At 37.7% G+C, this 17,017-nt stretch overlaps 1 protein-coding gene and 1 long non-coding RNA gene across 4 annotated transcripts in view; both read left to right on the forward strand.

Moving 5' to 3' along the window:
• Nucleotides 1-17,017, forward strand: part of LOC127692681 (uncharacterized) — a 278,157-nt gene that overhangs the window by 134,351 nt on the left and 126,789 nt on the right. The gene's annotated exons all lie outside the window — the stretch shown is intronic.
• LOC127692686 (uncharacterized) lies at nucleotides 1,650-14,389 on the forward strand. Of its 3 annotated transcripts, none has more exons than XR_007979508.1 (9): nucleotides 1,650-1,922; nucleotides 2,728-2,868; nucleotides 5,322-5,384; nucleotides 6,559-6,740; nucleotides 7,716-7,814; nucleotides 9,298-9,413; nucleotides 13,244-13,367; nucleotides 13,592-13,721; nucleotides 14,266-14,389. It is a non-coding gene; the product is annotated as an uncharacterized LOC127692686 (long non-coding RNA). The 3 variants fall into 3 exon arrangements; XR_007979507.1 differs by having other exon boundaries at nucleotides 1,651-1,927; nucleotides 2,770-2,868; XR_007979506.1 differs by having other exon boundaries at nucleotides 1,652-1,922; nucleotides 2,770-2,868.

Raw genomic sequence — 17,017 nt, forward strand, 5'->3', positions numbered from 1 at the left:
ACTTCTCACGGGGTGCAGTTTGCATGACAGATGTGTTATACTGTGTGTGTTTTCTTGAGTGGCTAGTATGACCAATTTAAGAGCCATTTTCTGTCATATGATGAAGGATGTTAGCATTCTGTCCAAACTCCACCCCATCGTTACCTGGCAATAGCCAGGTAGGCCTGACCCACTATAAAAGAGCCTGGTTGCCCCCTCTTTGCTCTCTTGCCCTCTTGGTCTCTTGCTCCTCCCTTGCTCTTTTCCTGCTTCCTTTTTTCCCTTCTCTCATTGCCTTCCCCCCCCTCTCTCCACATGCCATGGTTGGCCTCTACATCTCTACTCTACTTCTCTAGTGTCTCTTTCTCTGCCTCTACCACCCTCTTAACTCCCCTCCCCATGCCCTTAATAAACTCTATTCTATACTATACCAACATGTGACTGGTCCTCAGGGGGAAGGGATGCCTTGGCATGGGCCCGCTGAGGCACCCCATTCTCCCATACCTCACCACATCACCATAGAACATATCCCCTCCTCTCTGTATCTTTCTACAAACACTCCAAAGGGAATATTTTAGTAGATTGTGTAACTAATTAGTGGTAACAAGTAAGTGACTATTAATTTGATTTATTGATGTTTTATGCAAAGTGAATGTTAAGTGTTGTTATTCAGGAGGGCATGGATTCATTCTCTATAGACCTCACTCAGCCAGTTGAAAGGTTGAAATGTGTTTAAATATGAGGCTTAACCTGTAGGGAGGAAGTTCTCTGGACAGATTGTACTGATAAAGCATCCTGAAAATAATGCATTTGACAAAATTTACTTGGCATTAATCTTTTGTCTTCCGTTAATTGGACATTTGAATTTTCAAATTTCCCATTTCCCTTGATAAATATCAACGAAGAGTACATTATTATATAAAATTGACTTAATTTTTTCTACCCACCACGAGGTAGTGCTGTTGGAGGAAGCAATCTGAGAATGATGACTGGGAAAATGGGTGTGTTTTAATGAATAAAGACAGTTACATGTCTATATAATTATTTTCTTTTTAGTTTATGATATGCTTTCAGGTATGATGTGACTTTATACACCAACTCTGTGTTTTCAGCGTTCAGAAACTGTAACCCTTAAAGTTCACTTTACTGTCAAGAATTTTGTCCTGAGGAAGTAGATATTTTGCATAGAACAATTTAACATATTTTAGTTTATCTCAGCATTGCTGGTAATACTGAGAATTAGGAACATTGCACAAGTATCTAGTACATAGTGTCATATGTATATAGTAAAACCTTTTCTTTTTATGTCTCTAAATTTTGAAAAAACACAGTGAATGTATACTATTTTAATAATCTGTTTAAAACAAGTTGTTTGCAGTTTGGACAGCACATACCATTGTTGTCACCTATAGTTTTACATCAAAGACAAAATAATCAAAACAGTGGAGCCTAATTATTTTAGGGTTAAAACCTGAGACTGCACTTGTAAATCTGTCGGGGGTTTTAAGTAAATTGTGTGGCAGGAGCTGTAACTGTTGTTTACTGTCTTGCCTTTTCTTGGTTGTGGCTGAGTCCAGAAGCTGGAGCAGCCGTTCTGCCATGCAGGAAGAGGGACACTGGCTGCAATAGTCAGTGCAGTACAGACTGTGGTGAGTACATTTTACTTTTTTGGTGCCCAATTTTATCATGAATTTTTTAAGATTAAGTAAAAATTGTTTTAATCTTTGATTATTTATAGTCTGTATTATTTACTTTTCTGTTGCTGTAATAAAATACCATGACCAAGGGAATTTATGGAAGAGATTATTTTGGCTTGTGCCTCCAGAGGGATGAGACCATCATGGAAGGGAGCTGGGAGATCACATGTTAAGCCCCAAACATGAACAGAGAGAGTGAACTGGAATTGAGGCTAGTCTACATGCAAGTCTCAGAGCCTGCCCCTGGTAAGGTATAGCTGTAAAGTCACCACCAGGGTTCTGATATTTGAGCCTATGGGAGACATTCTCATTCAAACCACTACATTCCACTCCCAGGCTCCAAAGGCTAAGAGGCCGTTATTATAATGCAAAGTGTATTTAATCCTACTTCAGAAGCCCCCATAATCTTCCACCGTCTCAATAAGACCCTGTGAATTCTAAATGTGTATTAACTTCAGCATGCAGTGGCACAGATATACATTACTATTCCTAAAAGGAGGACTGCAGGCACAGTCAGAAAATGCTGGACCCAGCAAGACTGGTAAGGCTGCATGTAAACACCTAATCCCCAGCAAGACTGGTAAGGCTGCATGTAAACACCTAATCCCCAGCCCAGCAGCTCCCAGCTGTGGGTCATGACCCACATATAAGGGAGGGGGGTGCCTTAGACCATCTGAAAACAGATGTTTGCATTACGATTTATGACAGCAAAATTACAGTTATGAGGTAGCAATGAAAATAATTATGTAATTGGGGGTCACTACAACACAAGGAACTGTATTAAAGGGGTTCAGCATGCTCTTCCCCCTTCTGCTGCCTCAAGAAGAACCAAGAAGAAAGAAACACCTCTGCCAGGGCTGGCTCCAGACAGAAGACATATCCACTGTGATGGTTTGAATAAGAATGGGCCTCATAGGCTCATGGGTTTGAATGCTTGTCCCATAGGGAGTGGTGCTATTAGGAGGTGTGGTGTTATTGGAGCATGTGTGGCCAAATTGGACGGAAGTGCGTCACTATGAAAGTGGGCTTTGAGGTCTTAATTTATGTTCAGGCTACACCCAGTATGGACACTGTCTCCTGCTGCTGCTTACAGATCAAGATCTAGAACTCTCAGCAACTTCTCTAGCCCCATGTCTGCCTGGATGCTGCCATGCTTCCCACCATGATAATAATGAACTAAACCTCTGAAACTGTAAGTCAGCCCAATGCAATGTTTTCCTTATAAAAGTTTCCTTGGTCATGGTGACTATTTACAACAATAAAACTCTAAGATACCTACTCACCCACTTTTTTGCTCAGTGAGACTGTTCCATCAGTTTCTCTCCACCTCCCAGATATTTATTTATTTTTTTCCCTTTGATTCCAAATAACCTCTTTCTGAGCTTTCATTTACCCAATCTAAATTCTTTTCCTTGCTGATCATTTTAGCACTTGTCTTTGTTTATTGGGTACTACTCCCCAATTTTTTTCTTAATTTTGAGTCTTCTTAGGGTCACTTTTGTGTATGTTTGTCCCCACAGTAAATTGTTCTCAATATGTATGTCAGTATTATTTTTTTTTTGACCTGTGCAGCTGTCCGAAGCACGTTTAGCATTTAAGATCTCTGTTAATACATCACTGCTCAATTGCCTGTCTGTCTTACTGGTTTAGATGATTTCATTGTTTCTCTGGGCTGTGACTCTTAATGTATGTGATTATTAGCACTCTTTAGTCCTTAGTGTAGGTCCTTGTTATAGAGACAAAAGCTAGAGCTACATTTTCATTAGTATAGTATTGTACTGTTGTCTCTGTGATGACTAAAACTAACTATTAGGGACAGGTTTGTTGAGTTAAAACTAAGTACTAATCAATCAAAATATTTGCTTTGCTTAATGAGGTTAGATCATATTGTTTATAATTACAAGTTTTGCTGGTAAAGTGTTACTTCAGAGTCTATCGTAGTACAGGTTTTAGAGTTAGTCTCTAGAAAATGCAAAATTTTCTTCAATGTACCTTGGCAAATTTAATTTCTAGACTTCGGTCACATATACTCTGAGAAACAAAAAATTGTTTAAAAATATCATTGCTCTTTATAATCACTAGTTAAGAAACTCCTTAATTCTCTGTAGCACCTTATTCATGTGGGAGGAAATGAATGATCAAACAATTGCAGTAATTACTATTTATTTCTTATTATTTGGTCTTATTATTTGGTATGTTTGTTTCCCTCTGGTGTTGGATTTAGAAAATTGTGGTTCTTTTATTATTAGTTTTTTATTAGTATTTATTATTGGTCTTTTTATTAGTCTTTACTAGTATTTATTAATGGTCTTTTATTAGTAGGGAGGGGCTGACCGCACAAAGATCCTTGGCTTTTGTGTTTTTTTGCCGTCTGGATCTTTTGTCTGGCCTATAGCCTTCAGCATGTGTGTTGATATTAGGCAGCCTGCAGTGTAAGCATTTGGGAGAGCTGGTTTGTCTGTCCTGTGCCCTGTTTAGAAGTGTGGTGGGGGGATATTGGAAATTCGAAAGCTGCAGGGGAAGTTTAGCTTGCGGCTGAAATGCCTAGATCAGTCTGCTGTGTCTATGAAGAAAGTTTTGGAAAGATAGCTGTTGTTCAATTGCTGATCTTCAGCTGTGAATGTCGCTTTTCAGGCAGCATTGATTTTGGGTCCTTGAATTTTTCTCAGGCTCAGGGAACCCCAACTGTGCTGTGACATTGGCGCCACCTTGTGGCCAAGCTCAGGGCTGCATTGTTACCTCTGGTTGTTTAGGATATAGGGGGCTGGATTTTCCTCTCAATTTAGTTCAGTTCTAAGCTGGATATAAGGTGCACAAATTTGTTGCTAAAATTTCCAACCCATAGAGCCCATATAAATGACACATAATCCAAATATTTTAATTATAAGTCATATGTCTTCATTGGCAAAATACTTACTTCCCAATCACTAAGATTTGTGCTTTCTCCCATCCACGTGGTCCATAGTGGCTTCCTCCTCTCCTCTTCCTTCTCTCTTTTTCTTCCTCTACCTGCCCCCCCCTTTTGTGCCTCCAGTCCCACCTTTCCCCTCCACTACCCAATCATAGACTCTAACCTTTGATTGACCAATTAAAATAGAGAGAAGGTTCACATGGCATCACCTAAGTACATGATGGTCTGCTTGTGTGGTCTGACTCTTTAATACAAATCCAAATAGTGTTAGTTATTTAAATGTGTGTTTTACTATATTTCTTACACAGCTGTTTTCCAAATATGCCTTTGTCTAGTCTGCTGTAGCAGCATAGACATGTTTTGTTAACAGTGTATTTTCTTGCCAGTAATACATGCATATTTGTTTGTCGGATATGCTACTATTGATATCTAGAGTCATAATGGTTCAACACTAAAGCTAACTGTCAGAATTTTGTTTTGGTTTTGAGTCAGGGTTTTCTGTATAGCCCTGACTGTCCTGGAACTCACTTTGTAGACCAGGTTACCCTCGAACTCACAAAGATCTGCCTGCCCTCAGTCTCTGAGTGCTGTGGTTTAAGTCTTGCACCTGGCTTGATTTTTTTTTAAATACATCATTTTGTTGACTTCTGGGTGTTTGGTGATACCTAGTAAATTTGCACTTTAAATATATTTAAGTGGATCTTCACTTCCTGCTCAATCCTTTATCTTAACAGGCAAGCTTCCTCTGATTTGGAACAAAATAAAAACAGGCTGGTCTTCCCTTGTACCTGACACAGGTAGGTACTAAAATTGTTTTCTTCAAAACAGTTCTATTTGATGCTTTCATTCTGATGTTCTTACTGGTATTCTAATGATTCCAAACTTCTTAATATAAAAATCCTCTAGGAATGTTAGGTTATATAAGTTACAGTAACTATAACTGAAAACTTTACTACTATGTTTCCCATTAAACTTAACTGTGGCTACCTCAAAATGTCAGGTCATTTCAGTGCTGTGTGCACTAGGATTCCAAGCTTTCCTTCTTCATGGGGACTTTATAAACAGCTGAATTTATGAGCTGTGTAAACGTGACATTTTATATTCCGTTCCTAATCTCCTGTGAGAATGATGCTGATTGGTAACGGTAATTGAGATTTTCTAGAAGGCTGTTTCAATAATGCACTCTTAAAAATTAACATTGAAATAGAACTGTTGTAACTATGTGGTAAACTTAGGGAGATTGTTTTAACATCTATGTAGATTGTCTCATTTCTGTGTGTGGCTCACACTTGTCATCCAAATCCAACAGGAAGCTGTTTTGTGATAGTTGTTACTTAAACTAGATTCTAGTTCAGTTATTTTGACAAAGGTTTTGGTCTCTTTTTTTTTTTGTGGGCAAAAAGTAAGGTTCAAGATTATATGATAGTAATCTTTATAACTGTGGAAAGGGAGGCATAAAGAGGGAGATGCTAATGGGGTTTTAGAAAGTTGCAGGGTCTTTCTATGTGAATGTTTGTTGCTCTTATGTTATTTGTTTGTATATCTAAATAGGCTTTTAGTCAGTAGTTTGGAATATTTCATAATAATGCCATCTGTTATTTGTCTCTTGGTTTTTTTAAACCAAAGGTCACTTGATCTTGAAAGCTTTAGAATACTATTATGAGTTAGGTCAATGAATGGGAGTAAATTTTTAAATTTATATGTTGTAAGAAACCATGTGATAGGCATTTCATTTAAATCTTCTGTACCCCTTAAATATTTAACATTTTTTAGGTTGTTTACCTTCTGTTTCATAGTACTTTGAACAGTAGAATTGTGATTGTTGTTTGCCTTACATGTTCAAGGCCCTGAGTTTGATACCTTGTTCTACAAAAGAAAGATTGTGATTAGTGAAATTTACATAGAGGATGGCAAGAGTTTGATTTAGTGTAACCTGGATCTGAGTCCTTGCTCTGCCACTTTCTGCGACAGGAGCATGCATGGGTGTTTGCCTTTCTTGCCTATTTCCTCTCTGCAAGAGGAACGACAGGAATCAGTGATGCCCAGCATACATCTGCTTAAAAGCAGCAAGGAGAAAGGTTCAGTGCCTTGCTCCTAGTGGGACTAGACAATCCCCTCACAGTTAGTACGTGAAGTGGCTCAGTTGTTCCGGAGTAAGTTTTTTATTTTGTTTTGTTTTGTTGTTTAAAGCTGATACGCAAGCATATTCTTTGAAATCAGAACTTGGTATAAGCTTAGAAAGTTCTTAGAGTTTAGATTCTTAGATTTAGGACCTGTACTATTATATTTTGGAACACCATGAGGGGTATTTGTAATAAAATTATTATAAAGTAATATTATCCTAATAGTTGGATTATAATAATCCTTATAAACAATCTCTGGTTTTTCTAAGTCAGTAATTGTCCTTACGAGATAATATTAACTTTCAGCTCCATAAATGCAATAAACGTGCTGCAGAACTAGTAACATCTAATGGTGAAAGAAAAATTACCTTTGTATGTAGATTTTTGTTTTTTTCCTGTGGACTTTTTGAAATATGTCTAATTAGAAGAGTAGTATGATAGCCTAAAAAGTTGGAAATCAAGCAGACTGGAGTTAAATTGTAATTTGGGCATTCATCAGCTGTGGGACTTAAATTACTAGTCTATAAAAGGTGGGGGTGGTAGTAATGTTTTCCATAGTGCTGTGAGAATTAATCTATCCCCCTGTAAACCTCTTTGTTTTAATACTTATAAGGAACACTGGGAGGCAGTAGCCATTGTTATTGTTGTTTCATTAAATAAAGTTTGTAGAGTTGTGCAGAATGGAGCTTATTAAAGCTAAGTATGTGAAACTACACATACCAAAATTGTTACAAATAATCAAATTTATCTTGTAAAATTAAATTTTAAAAGAAAACAATTAGAAAATAGAATAAGAAAGAATACCATGGTGTTGTTAGAAGTGATTTAAAATTCTATCAGATAACTAGAGAAACTGAAATTCATCTATTAAGGTGGTATACAGTCCATAGTATATTCTATATTATGTTATGATACCATTCTTCTTGAATGTGATTTCTAAAATTAACTAATCTGTTTTAAATGATAAGTATTAGTTTGGGTTTGAATGTTCTTTTTTCCTTTTAGGCAAATTGAACTGGCCCAGACAGCAGAGCTCTGTAAGACATGTTGATATTGATGGCTTCTTTGTCTCAGGGGCTATAAGAAATATAACAGATCTCAAAGGTCTGTATTCTTGTTTGTTTTAAGAAAGTTGATACATATCAATGTGTGTGTGTGTGTGTGTGTGTGTGTGTGTGTGTGTGTGTCTGAATTGATAACAATGTATTCTTTGGAATGTATTTTGATTTTTCTTAGTTAAATCTATTCCTTTGTTCAAATTGGCTGGAGCCTATATTCACAAGTGTAGGAAAATTAGAAAACTACTGCTTGGTGTAAGCTGAAATATACAGAGAAGAGTATCTTAAATTGAGGACTGTATTATCTCAAATAGATGAGGATATTTTCTGGATATTTTTCATATCTTTTTATTGTTTGTTAAGGGGAAATTTCTATTATCCTGTATCTTCAGACTTTCTGTTCTTCTGTTGAAGTAACTCTCCTCCATGAATGTAGGTAAACATACTAACCTTTGGGTTTTGATAATTTTATATTCTAGAGGTCAGTCATCTGGGCAGTCTTGCTTTTTTTTTTTTAAATGAAATTTTAGGTTTATGTGTGTACTACTTACTAGTATTGAAACATTTATTTAGGATTTTTCCTTAGTTCTTTCTTGACAAGATAGCTACACTAGTGTTTTCTTTTTAAAGTCAGTTTTTCTCTTATGTGAAAATCCTAGAAAATTCTAGATTCCCAACAAGGCTTTATTTTTGTCCTAGGTAGTTGTGACTTAGCTCTGAAAAGTATTATTTTGAATTTGAAAGAATTAGTTTTAACCTTGGGACAACTTACCTTCTAGTAAATTGTTCTTTTTTCTAGTTTATATGAAGAGGCAAGAAGACTTTCTGTGTTATGTGTTTCTTTGTTCTGAGTCTCCTGCCCTCTAAGCCTGTGGTGTTTTACTTACACATCAATTTTACAACATTATTGTTGTCTTATCATTTTATACATGAAAGGAAATGATACATTAAAGTAATGTTCTTAACCAAAGCAAAATCTGGGGGTCTGAAATTCACATTTGGTTATATGTTAAACATCAGATTTTCATTGCTGTGCATGAATCTCCAGTTTGTTTCTATTGCTATCAAATTAAAAAAAATAAAATGGGAGGATAAACGTATTTATATCTGAATTGTAAAAGTCTGTTTATAGTTTTTGTTTTGTTGTCTACTCCTACAATTTGAGCCTGGGATCTGAGTTGTCTGCTTTTCATTGTAAGAAATGAAAAGCCATGGAAAACTGACTCTGCTGATTTTAGATTGAGTCGGTTTATCAGAAACATTGCTGGAGCCATGCGTGGTGCATACTTTTAATCCTATCAGGTGAACATCAGTGAGTTCCTGGCCAGCGTTGTCTACATAGAGAATTTCAGAAGACCCTGTCTTAAAAAAAATTAGGTGATGTTATATGGTGATGCTTTTTAAGATTCAATGCATAAGTGATTAAAGAACAAATATTATATAATTAAAATTGCATGAAAAAATTCTATTACATGACCTTAACATCCTTTTGTACTTAGAGAAACAATTCAATTTTTTTTTTCTCACAGGAAAAACAGTGGCTCTGTCAGCAACCATGGCACAGGAAGGTCACCTTTTCATCCTGGTGCTAACATCCAGCTGGAGTGGCAGTATTACCAAAATAAAATCCTGAAAGGAGAAGCAGGTACACATGAGTGTTTAAAAGCCATAGTAACCTCTGGATGTTGCTGGTGGTGTTGGTATCTTAGAAGTACAAGTAGAATTAGAATAATTAAGAATTTGAATTTGAAGGTTTTAAGGATGCTAGTGACTGTAGAGAGAATATCTTGTGTATTGTACTAAAAGAAAACTATGGCCTATAGGAAAGTGTAGAATACAAGATGAGACATTCAGAAGGCAGAAAGAATTCTGGGATAGAGCCAGGGATGAGATATTTGCCTGGGAAAATGTGACGAGACTGACACATGGTACCTGAGCCCAGGTAAGTAGTCATGTGTCAGAAAGTAGATTTGAGTAAGTGGGTTATAATGCACTATGGCCTAGTCAGAGAAGACTAGCTATAAGGCCAACATATTTGTAAGTATACATATTTTGAGTCTGAGTTTTATTTCTGGGAGCATGGGGCTGGGAAGAAGACCTATGTGCAAACTTCTACAAGTGACAACTTGAATCACAACAAAATCTAAATCTGAGCAGATGACCAGTGCATAGTTATGTTTTCTGGAATTGGATGATGGTGTTTTCCTGAAACCCAATCTACTGTGTATAAATTTAGATTGGGATTGTAAAGCATGGTGTGAATTGTTTTCGTATTAACTAAATAAGTTATTAGCCATTTGGCTTATGTCACAGTGAAGACACTGAAGTTTGTGTTCTTCAGTATTTTTAAGAATTTAAAGGTAGACACGGTGGTACCTAATCCCAGCCTTTGGGAGATAGCACCAGGAGAACAGTATTTTCAAGGGAAGGCTACAGACTAGGGAAACCCTGATTTAAGAAAGGACACAACCTCTTTTGGAACCAGAATCTAAATGCTTCATTTGAGTGAACTTGTTTTTTAGAAGAAATATTTTCATAGCTGTCTTAGAAAACTAGTCTCTTTACATTCATAAGACCTTTATGTGTTTTTATTACCTTGCATTATAATTTGAAAGAAATTGGGAATCCTTTCTCATTGGTTTCCTTGTGGAATAAATTGTTAAAACCACAAATCTTTAAAAAAAAAATCATTCTTTTAGAGAAGCATTTACCAGAAGACAGATATATAGCACAGTAGAAAGGATCTAGAGTTGGGTTTTATCCAAGTTACTTTGGTTCCCTGTTTTGTCAGATATAAAACACTGGGATTATTTTATAAAAGACCCAGATGAGGCAAAACAGAGTCTGGGTATCTGGATTTCTTTTCTGGAATTAGTCTTTCTTGATTGTAATCATCTCCTTACACAGTGTATTGGGAAGCATAATTGTAGGCACACATTTATACTTTATTATATATATAAAATGAGTTTTTCAAGTTTTCTAAGGCTTTTATTAGCTGTTATCTGTTTTCAGAATATTTTGAGATTTAGTGATTTTTGTCAGTAGATCATGGGGTAACTTTCTGAACTTGTTTAGGCCTTGCTTCATTGTTTATGGTTAGTTTCTTAAGCATACCTTTGTACAAGGTGGCAATGGGGTCTCCCTTTCTGGTCTTCTCTAGCTACCAATACTGCTTCCCCTGCTCCTCCTTCAGAGGAACCATGTGGACTGTTTCCTGTGGCTGCCACTTCTGCTATCCACTGGTCTTGTACAAGCATGTTTAAGTTTAGCGGTGGTAGGGGAGTTGTAGGTGGAGCTGAGTGTCGTTTATCACTCCTATCCTACCATAGCCAAGAGCATCCTTTCAGAGGTGCAGGCAAGGGAGAAGGTGAGGGATAAAACCTATGTCTCTCTGGTCTCCAGCCCTCACACCTCGCTTGAGGTTTCTCTTTGTCCTGGAGGGATGGATAGCTAGTTCCTTCAAGCTGGGAATAACACAGTGTCTTGTGGGCAGAGGTGCTAGTCTGCTCATGGAAGGACCTGATCCTCATGTTTCTTGTGCCCCAACCCATCTCCGTGTTTCATCCTGGGGCACTGGAGAATTGTGGGAACCTTAGCTTCCTAGGCTTGGTGTCCATCTAGATGGGATATGCAGATCTCTGGCAGTAGGCACTTTCTCCACTCTCTATATTCCCTCAAAGCATGATGACAATATGGTACATGTTGGGTAGGGGAAAGGCAACCCACCCCCACCCCTGCCTCCTTCTGTCTTGTATTTTGCTATGTTTTTTTATTTATTTATTTAATTTAATTTTATTTTTTTAAAAGATTTATTTATTTATTATATGTAAGTACACTGTAGCTATCCTCAGATGCTCCAGAAGAGGGTGTCAGATCTCATTACAGATGGTTGTGAGCCATTATGTGGTTCCTGGGATTTGAACTCAGGACATTCAGAAGAACAGTCAGTGCTCTTAACCTTTGAGCCATCTCTCTAGCCCAGTATGTTGCTATGTTGGCCAGATTTTTGCCCATCTGGATCATAATTTCCTCCACCCCAGATCTACCAGATGTCAGATCTGGACTTTTTTTTTCCTTTATTTAAATGAGGTTTAAGTTGGCCATTTTCCTTAACTTTTCTTTTCCTAAGAGGATTGTCAGCTAGTTGCCTGGTTGTTGTGTATATCACTCTTGGTCTCTAGTATTAGGGCAATGGTGAAGTTGGTATTCTGTTCTCCATGTCACCTTGATTCCTAGTTGACAAGTTGTCCTTTTTATTAAAACCAAAATTTGTTTTTAGTACAGTACTCATGATACAACAGTGAATAAGATGGACCAATTTTTTTTTTTTAGAAAAGTGGACCGATTTTTAATATTTAATGATTATTTATTAACAATTAGAAAATACAACCATTAACCTTTATTTTGTTCCTTCTTTTTTAATAATAAAAACCATAATGAGTTCAAGCAGTTTACTGGCTGTTTTCTTGTTTTTTTAAAATTCCTTATTAAATTATGGGGGTGTTGACCAGGTATCCCTGTCTTACTCAACAGAATAAATTGTATTAATAAGTGTTAAAGTAAGATGGGCCAGCTTTAATTTTTAAAGTCATTACTTTCTTATTACAATAAAAAGTGGTAAAAAAATAGATCTTTTCATCTCTCTCTCTCACTATGTCTCTCTGTCTCTGTCTCTCTCTCTTTCTCCCTTTTGGATGATTGTGTACTTTTTAAAAATATTTTTAATATCTGAAGAAAAATAAAATATTCGGCTAGGTTTGTTTTGTTTCATTTCACTTTTTCTTTTGATTTTGCCTTAATAAACATAAGGAGGCTGACCTCTATCTCCAGCCTTCCTTGTTTTCGAGGGGAAGGCTTCTTATGCTCTTCTATATCTCTGTCTGTCTCTGTTTATATGTCTATCTGTCTGTCTATCATCTATGTTTTAGCATTTTTATTATATAGCCTTGGATCTCTTAGTTAATTTTATTTAATCCTCCTGTGAGGGTTGTGCTATAGATCACCCACAAGCACACACAATTTTAAATTTTAATTATTATAATAAAAGGAGATTGACAAGTATCTTTTGTTGGTGGTGGTGGTGAAGATGATGGTGGCAGATGTTGCTGCAGTGGCAGCTCTTTTTTTCTTTTTTCTTTCTATGAAAAGAAAAAAAGAAAATATTCAGCTATTTCTATAGTTCCTCCAGCTTTCCTGTCTTGTTTGTTTATATTTAATCCTCCAGTGATGGTAGTCCTGTGTGCATGTGCGAACACACACACACACACACATTCACTATACAACACAACACCCAGGGATGGGGGACAGTCATGGAGAAGGAAGAACTCATTAGGAAGCATTGGCTTAGACATGTGAGAAAGGTGATAGTGAACTAGAGATTTTTAATGTCAAACTATTATGTTCCTTAAAACTTACAATAACTGTTTTAACAAAGAAATATTGAGTTTTTTCTTCATCTGTTTCTTTTCACTCCAGAGATCATGTTGACCCAGAAAGTGGAGATCTGATTGCTGAGATTAAAGGCTTGAGCCACCATGATTATCTGTAATAAAGTGAGGTGTTAGAGCCTGTGGCCTAGTGACGTGAACATCGGGCCTGGGTGAGTATGGACTCAGAGATGACCAACTCTGTGTGTGTGCTACACTCAGTTCTCTCCTTTCAGCCAGGGATGAGTCTTAGGCTCACAGATTTGTGAATGTGAGCTTGCTTTGTTGCATCCAACATAACATGTTTTCTGGTTTGTTTTTTTCCTGCATGCTGGTTTCCTTGGTGTGGTTTCGCTTTCTATCTGTGCTGGATTCCTAACCTGCACTGGGGAATCAGAAGCAAGGTCAGAGTCAAAGTCTTTTTGATAAAGAACCAGGAATACATACCAGCACATCTGGGCTGACTGTCCTTCTTCCCAAGGGATAGATCAATCTCAGAGAAGATGGTCCTTCCTCTTGATCTACAGGTCGTACCCTAAATATGGTACAGCCCATTTTCCTTCTTGCACTGTACACTTCTCAACACCTATACCTGCCACACACACCTAACTACATCTCCCTGTATGTGTGAGGGGGGTTGCCATGTCTGTTGGTCTGCAAACTATTTGAGAAAGCTTGGTGGCCACAGAGGCTATGAGAAGGGTGTCAGTTGGCCTGGGAATGGAAGAGCAGCCAGTGCTCTTAAATTCTGACCTATGTCTTTCCAATGGACAGTTTTCAGCATGAAATCAGTCATAATTTTAGTGTGAATGTTTTACAACTCATTGTCCTTTAATATATGTAAGACTAACTAGTATTGATGATGGTTCACTTTTCTTAACCTTGATAGTCAAACTAGGACAGACTTGCACACTACCTAGCTATTGGGGAGATAATTGATGTGCAGAAAAGGAACTTGTCTAGTCAGTAAAGTGTTGCTGTGTTTTTTGGGGGGGGGGTTAATAATAGAAATTGTATTTTGTCTATATATTTTATTACAAGTTCTTGTTTTGATTCTCATTTTATTTCAAGGGTACTCTCTAGATCAGTAGAGCCTCCTTACAAGTCACCACATGTAAATTGGATTTACATCCCTATCATCTAGAGGATAGCAAGCACAGAGAACAGCAAAGACAAAAAAGAAAGGACAAAGAACTCAGAGGGTGACACACTAATCACTTTGGGTCATTTTTTTTCCTGTTTTACCTTGACTCTGACTTCTAACAAAAAGAGAACATCAAGAAGAAGAAAATGAAAGAAACAATCATCTTTGGAGCCCTGGTGTTGTCGTCGAGTCAAATTTTTAAAAGACAGAGAGGAGTTGTGAAAATCAGCTTGCTTAGTGGAAGTCCACAGTGTTATATAATCAGTACCATTGTGCTTTATCTTACAGAAAGTTAAACATGGCCTGTGGTCACACAGTTACTGAAGAATTGAAGTGTAGCCTACAATTCTTATTCTCTCTCTCTCTCTCTCTCTCTCTCTCTCATGAATAAAATTTGAAATTAAACTACATGTACAATGAAAAAAGTATGGTGCTGTGTGTCTTTAATCACATGACACAGTAGATGGAGACAGGCAGAGCTCTATGACCTGGAGGCAGGCCTGATATAGGTACTGGTCTCAAGGGCTAAGCACCCTCAACTAATGAAATGAAGAGAAAAATAAATAGATATAATTAACCTTGAATTAAGGAAACAAGTAAAGAAACAAAGTAAGGCAATACTGGGTGGCCTGGCTTGGAGAGAGAGAGGGAGAGGAAGGGGGCAGAGGGAGCTAGAGAGAAGTGATGATGATAATCAGAGTGGTTAGAGGGACTGACCTTGTCTTCTCTGCCTTCAAAGGCTCATGCCATCATCTGCAAGCCAGCCTTCTTCCTTTGGTCCTCCCAAGGGTCAGCCAGGCATCAGATGCAGTCAGAGAGAAAATTGGGAACCTCGTGGAGATTCTCAATTGAGGTCTCTCTGGCCCCTTGGAATAAAGCAAACAGGTAGACAGTCTAGTGGTGTAAAAGGAACTGCTGGGATGTCATTGGTGATGGGAGTACATACATTCTTTCTGCCCTTGTAGACCCTTTGTTCCTGGCTTGGAGAGATCAATGTGCAGGGGAGCAGTAATAAGAGGAGGAGAGATCCTGAAATGATTCCAAGAGTCTAGAAGTGTCAGATAAACAAATAGCTTAGAGCTTGTGAGACAGTGTGCTACTCTAGTGGGGAGGGCTCTGGTTCTCTGCTCACCTGCACACTACCCAGTGTCATTTTGGTTTCTCATGACAGGGGATCAAACAATCAAGCATCTGGAATTTAAGGAGGGAGGGAGGGAGAGAGGGAGGGAGGGAGAGAGGAAGAGAGACAGAGGAGAGAGAGAGAGAGAGAGAGAGAGAGAGAGAGAGAGAGAGAGAGAGAGAGAGAGAGAGAGAGAGCCTGGAGTCAGTCCCAGCAGAGGTGGTTTTTTTTCTTCTTGGTTTTTTTTTTTTGAGGTAGTGGAGGGGGGAAGAGCATCAAAAATTTAGGGGTGCTGTATAATAAAAGGTTTATTTATCTAAGTTACTATGCTAATGTAGATCTGCCCTTTGTGTTCCTCTGAAGCCAGAGACTGCAGTCTCAGGCACTTAGCACTTCACCCAAAAACAGCAGGAGATTAAAGGATTAGTAGCTAGAGCCTTTTCCCCATTGTCCAGATGCCTTTTGCTTGTCAGTCTGGGGTGAAGTGAGGAGCAGTAAACTTCTATTGAGCCAGGAGAAGAGAATAACACTTGCAGAAAGAAAAACTTTTACATAAGTGAATATGAATAATCTCACAGAAATTCATACATACAGCTCCATACATATTTTCATGAAGTAATCTGGGCCCAGCTTGCATGCATTCTCACAATTCATACTTATACACATACATGCATACATTCTCACAATTACATACTTACACACACATCCATACTTACATATGCATATGGAGCAAAAGACCAGCACCAGTGCAGAAAGAACTCACTCATTCTGGATGAAAAATGGACTCCAGTATTTATTACATCGAGAAAGAAAAAGTTTCCACCTTTTCAATGCTAAATGAATCAAATCCATATTTGTAAGAAAAAGGCTTTGTTTCTCTTAATGGGACCTGTCCTGTCCCACGGTAAGAAGACTGCCTGTTCCTTCTGCTTTCCGCAACATCTTTTTTCCTCTTTCCCTCTGCATCCTACACATTGTTCTCTTAGTTATTTACGTTACCTATAGTTTCTAAGTTATTCCACTCTGGATTCACCTAATCTTGTTCTCTTCTGACTAAAAACTTCTCCTTAGTTCAGTTCTTCTCTCAGCTCTGTTCCTCTCCTAAACTCTTCTGCCCTGACTTCTCTTGTCCTCAGCCCTTAAACATCTTTCAGAATACATGAACACATGTTATAAAGTTCATCACAAGTTCACTCAAAATACCATCATAAATTGAAATAGAAGTTTACAACAGAGAATATTTACATGCATATCCATTAGGAGTAATTATCTAGCTAGACATCTATTATTTGTCTTCTCTACATTATAAGTGAAGTTTTGTATAGATAAACCCAGTCAATATTTTATCTTCTAACACCTATTATATATCCAACTTCCCTTTTCATGACCTTTGGTTAACTGTTTTTTGTTTTGTTTTGTTTTGTTTGTTTTTTCGAGACCGGGTTTCTCTGTGTAGACCTGGCCGTCCTGGACTCACTTTGTAGACCAGGCTGGCCTCGAACTCAGAAATCTGCCTGCCTCTGCCTCCCAAGTGCTGGGATTTCAGGCATGTGTACACC

The sequence above is a fragment of the Apodemus sylvaticus genome, chromosome 9, assembly GCF_947179515.1.
Source record: "Apodemus sylvaticus chromosome 9, mApoSyl1.1, whole genome shotgun sequence".
NCBI classification, from domain to species: domain Eukaryota; kingdom Metazoa; phylum Chordata; class Mammalia; order Rodentia; family Muridae; genus Apodemus; species Apodemus sylvaticus.